We start from the raw sequence: 9,874 nt of genomic DNA, 5'->3' as shown, positions 1-9,874 counted from the left end.
AACATTCTTACTAAAATTAAAAAAATATATATCTGCATTCCTGAAGTGTGCGTGGGAGTTCTGTTGGTTTGGATGTCTGTTTTTTACAACCCAGATTCAAAATAAATATGCCTCTCAGACTCCAACACATCCTTGACAATATGAAGATTGTTCATTTGTTTTAATTAAAAGTTTAAAAAGTGAGAAATGATCTGAACAACTTTCATTTTATTGCTGTTCCTTAACCAGCCTCACCCCACTTCAGCAGATGGAGCTTCCCTAACCTCTAAATTGAAATCCTACAAGCTGCTTGAGCGCTAGTTTCTAGAATCTACTCTGGCTATAACATGAAGTAAGTTGATCCCTGTGGGTTTTCCCATGCAATAGCTTGATCATAGCTACTGGTTCCCACCCAACCCTGGCCAAAGGAACACCAAATCGAGCCACCATCCAGCAAGAAAACACCTCCATAAGAACCAAAAGTCAGGTGAGCGACCACAGTACCTGTGTTTAACATCATAGCAAGGAAAGAAGCACCAAAGGGAGAAGGAAAGACACTGTTGAATCACTGACACCACCCTGTCCCCATCCCCTGGCAGCAGCTGTGTAGCAAGGATTGAGAATCAAATAATTGTTAATTCTATGCCCAAATACACAGACTGGGGTGGTGTCTTAGTCTGTTCATGCTGCTATAGCAAAATGCCACAGACTAATTTATAAACAACAGAAATTTATTTCCCACAGTTCTGGAGGCTGGGAAGCCCAAGACTGAAGTGCTGGCAGATTCTGTGTCTGGTAAGGGCTGCTCTCTGCTTCCAAGATGGCATCTTGTTGCAGTGTCCTCACCTGGTGAAAGAGATGGAGGGGCAAAAGGGACCTAGCTGGTTTTCTCCAGCCCTTTTATAAGGTACTAATCCCATCTATAAGGGCAGAGCCCTCATGGCCTAGTCACCTCCTAAAGGGCCCACCTCTTAATGCGGTTGCCTCGGGGATAACATTTCAACATGAGTTTTGGAAGGGACACAAACATTCAAGCCATAGTAGGAAGACTGATTCAATGTAAACCTGTATAGTAGTCTCCCTTATCTGCAGTTTCACTTTCCTAGGTTGCAGTTATCTTCAGTCATCCATGGTCCAAAAATATTAAATGAAAAATTCCAGAAATAAACAATCCATAAATTTTAAATTACATGCTATTCTGAGCAGCGTGATGAAATCTCCCACCATCCTGCCCAGGAGGTGAATCATGCCTTTGTCTAGAATATCCACACTGTAGACACTCTCCACCCTTAGTCACTTAGTATTCATCTCAGTTCTCACGTGGAAAAAGTTGTATATGGAGGGTCAGTAGTACTCCAGGTTCAGGCATCCACTGGAGGTCTTGGAACGTATCCCCTTTGGAAAAGAGGCACCACTATAACCAATATCTGATGCTATTCTCACACCAAGCTGGTAAACCTGGCCTAAACAAAGTCCCAAGCTTCCCCCAGACTTGTGAACTAGGACCCTTGTCTAGGAACAATCTCTAGTGACCCAAAGTCAAAGCTTGGGTATCCCATTGACCGGGCACAAAGGTAGAACCCATCTATTCTGGAACATGGACCTCTAGCCAGGTAGGGCTTTGCTTCTTTATTAGGTGCCTTGAGGAATGTGGGGTCACCATTGAGGAATGGGGCAGGAGGGACCTTCATGCCTCTCCCTACACCCCACTCCCTCCGCAGCCTTCTCCTGCTGCCCTTACAACTGCCTCACTCTCTCAGAAGCCTCGCACTTCTGAAAAGTTTTAAGACAAGACAGTGTGAGACTAAATGCAAACTGGCTTCAAAAATGACCATTGTTTACATCCGCTGGGAATCCTTAAAGACCTTTCCCTTCCCTCCCTTCTCTCTACGGTAAACTTTAAGCACTTTTATCCACAGAGATTGAAGACAAATTACCATGTCTGGCTTCTCTTTTCTTTTCTAGCAGGCCCACTTGCCAGTCTGGCTTCTTCCATCTTTGGATGCTCTTCTTCGTAGCTCCTCGCCAATGTACAGATGTAAACTATTGTCTGATTATTAAAAGAAAAAAATAAAACACAAAAAAGCACACACACCATCAGTATTAATGACCCTAGAGCTGTCTGCATAAGGTGAGGTCTGTGGTCTTGAGCAGACCACAAGCCATCAGCCCCTCCTGCTCCAGGAACTTGTGCTTTTTTCCTAGGTTTTATAAAAAACAAATGTAGGCAAACACAACAGGCTAAGAAAGGAGCACCACTGTTTCCTTGAAACCTTGCTCAGCAGTCTCCAGTGGCAAGCTTTGTCTGCACCTCCTCCCAGTGGAGTTCACTATCTTTTGACCCCCTCAGAACTCCTGCCTCATACTGTCTTCCTCAGCCTAGTGGCCAGAGACCTTGTGTTTGGTCTTCTTTGTCCTCAGCAAGACCCTAGCCACACTGAAGCACTGCTAGCCTGCTGGAGAGGTGAGAGCACTGGGAGGAGATCAGAGGCTGGCTTCCCTCCTACCCCTGCTGATTGGTTGCATGACCCTGGGCAAGGTTCTGCTCCCTGCTAGGTACCCTTGCCTGCAAACTAAGAGGGCTGGGCTACACATTCCTTCCATTCTTCCTTAAGCAAATATTTATTTAGCTCCTACTCTGTGCTAGACACTGAAACAGGACAAACAAGGTCCTTGCCCTCATGGAGTATATGGAACAGCAGGAGGAAGTTAAAAGAAAGTAAAAGAAGACACTCTGAACATCCTTATAGCTCCAGCAACCTTCAAATATGTCACTGAGAATAGCCTAATGTGCTGTGCTTCTGATTGATTGGGCGTCAAAGTCTTTAACTAAAGATGTGGGGTTCTTGCATGGAGTTTTAGGCATCAGCTTCACAGAATAAGTAATGAGGAGGCTTTCATGACCCTGAAATTCCTCCCTCAATGGATACCTGCTATACTTCTCTCCTGTGAGCAGGTATCTGCAGCCGTCATCCCACTTGCTACTTTAATTGGAGGAATTTTCAGAAACAGCAGCCAAGCATGACACAACACCAGCCTGTAGCTCCACCCTTCAGTAGAACTGTTATTTTTAAGCCTCTCCTCTCTTGTCATGAGCATCTACATACCTCCCTGGGTGACTCATGTTTGTGGATAGCACCATGCACACGTGGCTTTTTCAATGTGGGGCTGGCTTATTTTGACAAACTCACTCTCCATTCCATCTCTACTTGCTACACTTAGAATACTGTAGTGTGGAAAAACTGTGGGACTTCCAGTGCTCCTCAAATATGTGCATTGCTGCAGGAAAACTACTCCCAAAGAAGCCAGGAGAAAGCTGTCCATGAGCCACTGAGTTACCAGTCATAAAATTGAACATATTGCTTCCATATTGCTTTGCTCCACATTCATATCCATATGACTGGACCCCAGAGTTCCAGGTACAGTAAAATGCTCTTATACATTTTGGGGCCGTGTTACCATGCATCAAGGTGATATCCTGAAAAATTGCACCTTGCATTGGCTGTTAGACACTTGTGTAAGAAGTGGGATCTCAAAACAGCGCATAATGAAATTGGAGTATTTCTAGAAGGTGTTGGATCATCCAATTCAATCAGAATTTGTGGTGCTTTTTTTTTGGTCATAGAAAAAAATATTTCTGAACCTATATTTCAGGCAATATGACAGAAAGGACAAAAGCACTGCCACATGGACCCAGGTCAGTGGTCTATCTATGTGGCACCAGGAGTGAGAGATGAAGATTCCCTTTCAGATTCAGTGAGTGACTCCTTTGGTCATAAATCCATTCGGTGGTGTCATGCCACAGCCCTCTCCTACTGCCTGGACACCCACTTTTTGTTTGTATATCGGTTTGTTTGTTTTGTTACTTCTGGCCTTCAGTGATCTCAGGCTCTGTCTCATCACAACGTATCCTCAAGTGCCATTCCCTCTGCCTGAAATATATTCACCCTGGAATATATTCTTCACCGGCTAACTCATTCTGGTCTTAGGTTAAAGGTCTTTTCTCCAGAGAAGCTCTGTCAGTCCCTTTGGGGGAAGGTGGATTTCTCTGTTTTTTTCTTTCACAGCATCCTGTATTGTTCCACTGTAGCCCTTGTCACAGCAGTATTTAAATGATCATTTGTTAAACTGACTTGCTGAATACCTGTCTTTCCCACCAGATTTCAAACTTCATGAAGGCAAGCCTTCTTTACTCGTGTCTGCTGTTCCAATGTCCAGCACAACACTTTGCATGTAGGAGTATTTTTCTCAAAACCTGTGTCGATTTGGTAAGTATCCTTCTCCTTCAAATTCACATGGGAAAGGGGTCAACTAAAAAGCAGTGTGGTCCATTCCCTGTTATATAAACATGTGTGTTGTACTGCAGAAGCAGAAGGAGAGCAGCAAGTGTTTCTGCCAGGAATCACATAAGGTGAACCTCAACAGAAATGGAACATTTGAGTGGGCCTTGAAGTAGGAATAGGAGTTCAGGTGAAAAGACTGGAAAAAGGAATTCTGAGAAGATTTGATACAAAAAGGACAGATATGAACACATAGAATGAATTCCAGGGAAGGCACAGCAGTCAAATGTGGTAGAACAGAGCATGACTGTAGAGAAGTACAGGAAAGGGATCTGAAAAAATGCTGATATCTTTTATTCTAGAGACTTTCTATTTGAAGCAAACTGAAATCAAACTTCAAATACACGAACATCAAATCATGAGTTTGTGATCTAGAAAGTTCTCTCTAGTGGCAGAATGACAGATAGATTGGAGTGAGGAGTTTATGAAAATAGTTTGGAAGGCCACCTGCAGTGCTCCTGGCAAGAGGTGACCTGGCCCTAAACTCAGGCAGATGGCTGGCATGGCGCAAGGGACAGATGCAAGAGAAATGGTGGCAGTACAACCTGGAAGGCTTAGTATGTGTTATGGTTTGGCTGTGTCCCCACCCAAATCTCATCTTGAATTGTAGCTCCCAAAATTCCCATGTGTTGTGGGAGGGACCAAGTGGGAGACAAGTGAATCATGGGGATGGTTTCCCTCTCACTGTTCTTGTGGTAGTGAATAGGTCTCATGATATCTGAGCTTTTACAAGGGGAAACCCTTTCGCTTGGCTCTCATTGTCTCTTTGCTGGCCACCTTTGTAAGATGTGCCTTTCACCTTCAGCCATGATTTCGAGGTCTCCCCAGCCATGTGGAACTGTGTATAAGTCCATTAAACCTATTTTTCTTTATAAATTACTAAGTCTCAGGTATATATCAGCAGTGTGAAAAAGGACTAATAATACACTATGATTAGATATAGAATGTGAGGACAGAAAGTACATCAACTATCACTGATGACCCTGGTATGGGCACTGGCTGACTGACCATGACATTAACTGTGATGAGGGTATAGGAGGAGGTGTGGGTTGGGGAATCAGGAGTGAGATGAGGGAGGGGAGCTCATTAGGTTTTGAACAAGCTGGACTTGGCGTGTCTCCTTGACATCTTGGTGCAAATGTCAAGAGTAATGTTTCCCAACCTTCCTTTCATGCTCACCCCTTCATAAGGAGCCTTTCAAAACTTTTTTTTCCTAATTGCCCTGCCCCCAGGAGACTTTGACATTACAGATATACTATATATCTGTTGATATACATACTCTGAGGGGTGTACAGTCTGTGATTACACATTAAAGGAATCAAATTTTTTGCTCCCTCTTCCAATAACCCATTTTTGCCCCCCGAGGGTTAGTATTACACCCATAAAGCATGGGCAGGGATTGGGAAGTGGGCTGCCACAATCCCACCAGTGAGAATAAGGAAGTCTTCATGCAGAGGAAGAGCATTTGCAAGGCACTTTAAAGATTGGGTTAAAAACAGTTTTTAATTGAAAACTAAAATTAGAGGTAAAATTTACAAGAGAGGGGGTGCTTTGGATTTGGGGATATGGGTGCATTGCAAATGACATGTGAAGCCATAGGAGCAGGCTACAGCACTAGGAGAGATGGACTCCAGGAAGAAGACAGAAAAGGAGGGCAGAGCCTGGGGGCCACCAGGAGTGCTGTCAGCATGGTGGAGACAGGGCATCCCGAGGGGAAGGGGCCCTGAATGGCAGCCTCACACCGTAAGGAGAGAGCCCTGAGAGAGAAGGGGTAGTGGTGGCCACAGCAGAAGGGCTGACAGGGTCGGTCACTGTGACAGATCAAAGCTCAGGAATGAGTCTCTGATGGGCTGTTTGAGTGGAATGAAGAGGAGTTTTGAAGTTCTTTGGCTGTTTCTGTAGTTTGTCTTTTCGTCATCAAGCCAACAGCTGCCCGTTGTCAATGGTTCTACTTTCAGCAGCATCTCCTCTCCTCATTTCCTACAAGCCTGGAAACCTGGGACTGTTCAGAACCAAGGGGTAGAATAAGTGTGCCATGTAATGTGGATGTGAGTGGTACGACAGGAAAATGAAAAATGCACTGTGGCAGAAGGCTAATAAGACCCCACAGACAAAGATTTAGGTTACTTCTAAGCTTTCCTTTCTTACAATGTTGTAATGAATGATTGTGAGTTCATTTCATGTATTTGTGAATATAACTGTAAGATAAATTTCTAGAAGCAAAGTTTCTGGGCTAAAGGGCACATGATTTAAAACCTTGATCTAAGAAGATAGTACCAAGTTACATCCTCACCAGTGATGCATGAGAGAACTCACTTCCTTACATCACAGCCAGCACAGGTACTGTCAAATGTTTTCATCTTTTCCAGTTTGATAATTGAGCAGTTGTACCACATTTAGTTTAAATTTGCATTTCCCTTTTTATGAACAGAGTTGAGTATCTTTTTATATGGTTAAAATATAGTTTCACTTTTTTTTTTTTTTGGTGAAATGCTTTATAGCTTTTGGCCATCTTACCTTTGATTAGTATTTGCACAGTGATTTGTACAAGTCCTTCACACATCTAAAGAGAATTTATCTTTAATTAGTGAATGAGTTACACAAGTTTTTTTCTAGTTCATTGTTTTTTATTCATGTATATTATTATACAAGTGTACATAATATTATTATACAAGACATACAACATTTTTTTGGTAGTGAAAGTTATCAATATATTATTTTATGGTCCCAGTTTTTTATTATATGTAGAAAAGCCTTTACTATTCTGAATTTATTTTTAAAGTATATTCTATTTTTTCTTCTAGTACTCTTATGAGGTTTTTTCTTTCTAAACTTTGGGTCCATTGGAATCTCAGTATATACATATTTTTTCAGAGGTCTACATATTTTAATATCATTCATTGACTCAAGCTGCCTTTTCTCTACTGATTCAAACTACCAACTTTTGTTATATGCTAATTTCCCATATGTATTTCTATCTACTTACCCACACGCCAATACCACTTTACAATGCATTCTGACACCTGGTATGGTAGTCTTCTTCATTAATTATCAGACTCCACTGCACCCCAACTCTAGCTAGCTGCTTTTAAGATTTTCTCTTTGTTTACATATTCTGCAGTTTCTTTGTGATGTGTCTTGCTACAAATTTCTTTTCACTTATCTTTAATAGTTACTATTATTCTCTTAATAACTTACCACCTCATTTTTTTCTCATCTTCTGAAACAATAATTACACTTTTGAAAGGGAAGAAAGACTTTCTTGGAGAAAACAGACCTTCTTTCTCTGTTCTCTATGTCTCTTTACCACTCTGCTATATTTTTCATTTCTTTGCCTCTCTGCACTGTAATTTTTACAATTTATTCACATTTTCTTCAGTTCTCTAATTCTCTCTTCCACAGTGTCTAATCTGCCACCACAACCATTCATTGACTTTTCATTTTCTGTTACTCTATTTCTAATTTTAGAAGTGCTAGTTGATCTTTTCCGAACCCACAATGTCAATTTTTATTGTTTTCTATGTCTTGTAGATATTTTAAATCTTATCTTTCATTTATTTAAATAAAATTAACATAGTTTTTTGTACACTGTGTCTGATTATTCAAACAGCTGCAGTTGTCTAACTCCCCTCTGCTGTCTGTTTTCTTGGCATTAGGTATGGGTTCTTTGTTTTCTAGTGTTTGGCAGTCTTCAACTGTACTGCCTACTGCCCTTGAAAAGTCATTCATACAACATCCCTGAGGTGTAGGATGAAACTATCTGCCTCTAGAGATGATTAGCATTTGCTTCTGCCAGGTGCTTGGGGATGCTACAGTTGCGTATCACTTTAAATTAACGGCTCAAAGTTTCTTGGCTCATTTCAAAGACATGTATTTGGCCAGCATATGGGCAAATGCTGCCGGCCAATGACTGAGTGATGACATCCTATCAGGGACAGGTTTTCTTTTCCTTTTCTCTGTTTTCCTTTCCTCTTCTCATGGTCCCCCGACCATGAGAGAGTTACCTCGGCACTAAGTAAAAGGGAGGGGAGGGAAGGGGAGCAGGTTTACCTTTGGTTTGCCCTTACCCTGAGGGTGAAGCCCTTGGGAGTCACAGCTTAACATGGGGCAAAGGCCTCCTATAAGGCCCTCCTTCCTGCCCTGGGTGAGTCCTGGCCTTTGACTTCTGTCTTCTTCATTCTGAGAATCCGTGAAAACCACAGCCAACTCAACTTAACATGATCAGCCATGGGCAAAATCCAATCAGGACAAAACCTAATTGCATGGCAAGTCCTGATTATCTTGTCAGCTTTTCAGTGCTTTTAAAATCAACTTCGTTTAATATTTTATCCACATATTCATGGTTTTAAGTGGAAGAATTAATCTAAATAACTGAGTCCATTATGATCAGACATGGAGTAATGTCTGTTGATTTTTCTTATAAGTTTTAGTAACAGCTTATCTAGTTTTTTAAATCCCGTATTTTTATTGGCTTAGCATTCCATTTCTAGATATCTCTGGGAGAGTTACAGTTTTTGCTTTAATTCTTCCTACTTGGTACGCCTTCCCATTTCTTTAATTTTTTTCCTCAATAACATTTTGAAGTTGCATTTTATATAATTTATATTTTGTGTTAAATTTTTACTCTTATACTTTAAAAAATTATTTTTTTATCTCTTTTTTGCTCACATCTCACATTCCTTTCTACCAAAATGTGTACTTTAAAAAAACTATGCCTAGATGTTTTCTTTCTTTCCATTATAATAATATAAATATTAAACCTTTAAGTTTTCCCCAGAATTCTGCCCTAGCTCTGTCCCATGGGTTCTGATACTTACTAGCTTAATTATTTTCATTTATAAAAATATATCCCTTAATTTGTTTTATTTTTAAAAATATATCCCTAATGGAAGAGTTGCACATGAAAGAATGTTTTAGCATTTCCAGGTGGTAGAATTTTTTTCTTTTTTACTCTTTTTATTATTAGTTTTTAGATGAATTCCATTGTGATCAGAGAAGCTTTCTTGGACTCAGTCTAATTTTTGAAGTTTAGTAACATGTTCTTTGTGGACTTGGATATGGTCAGTTTCCAGCAGAATCCGGGTCTCCATTCTGCTACTTCCACTGTGGTCTTGGTTTCTAGGCTGTCATTTTTGCTAAGTTCTGCCAATTTGTATTTCACCTCCTATTGTCTTGCTAAATATTTCCTGAACTATTGTATATCTGGTTTTTGTTTTAGCTCCTGTTTCTTAAGGTGATTGTTTCATTAAGTTTTTTTTTTAATTTTTACATTCATGACAGTATGTTGGGTCATAAATGTCATCTGTTTTGTGGCAATATTTTTCTAGTGAAGCTTTTTTAAACTGAATTTGTTTTCTTGTTTCATTTATCCTCTTTTCATCTATAGATACTGTGTGTGTTCCTTTTTGAATACTACTCATCTCTAAGTCAGGTCAGTGCTTTCTGAAGTAGCTGTCTGCAAGACATTTGAATGGGGAAGAGGGTGGTGGCCAGGGTTACATTCTAAGCAGGCAGGAATTTTCCTTAAATATAATATTGTATGGATGAGGGACAAC

At 40.7% G+C, this 9,874-nt stretch overlaps 1 long non-coding RNA gene across 1 annotated transcript in view; it reads left to right on the top strand.

Moving 5' to 3' along the window:
• Positions 1-4,139: 4,139 nt before the first annotated feature.
• Positions 4,140-9,874, top strand: part of LOC144578867 (uncharacterized) — a 30,301-nt gene continuing 24,566 nt past the window's right edge. The window contains exon 1 of the long non-coding RNA XR_013525318.1: positions 4,140-4,247. This is a non-coding gene — a long non-coding RNA (uncharacterized LOC144578867). The remainder of the gene's footprint in view (positions 4,248-9,874) is intronic.

Source organism: Callithrix jacchus, chromosome 13 (assembly GCF_049354715.1).
Source record: "Callithrix jacchus isolate 240 chromosome 13, calJac240_pri, whole genome shotgun sequence".
Classification (NCBI taxonomy): domain Eukaryota; kingdom Metazoa; phylum Chordata; class Mammalia; order Primates; family Cebidae; genus Callithrix; species Callithrix jacchus.
This window is presented reverse-complemented; position numbering and strand designations above follow the sequence as displayed.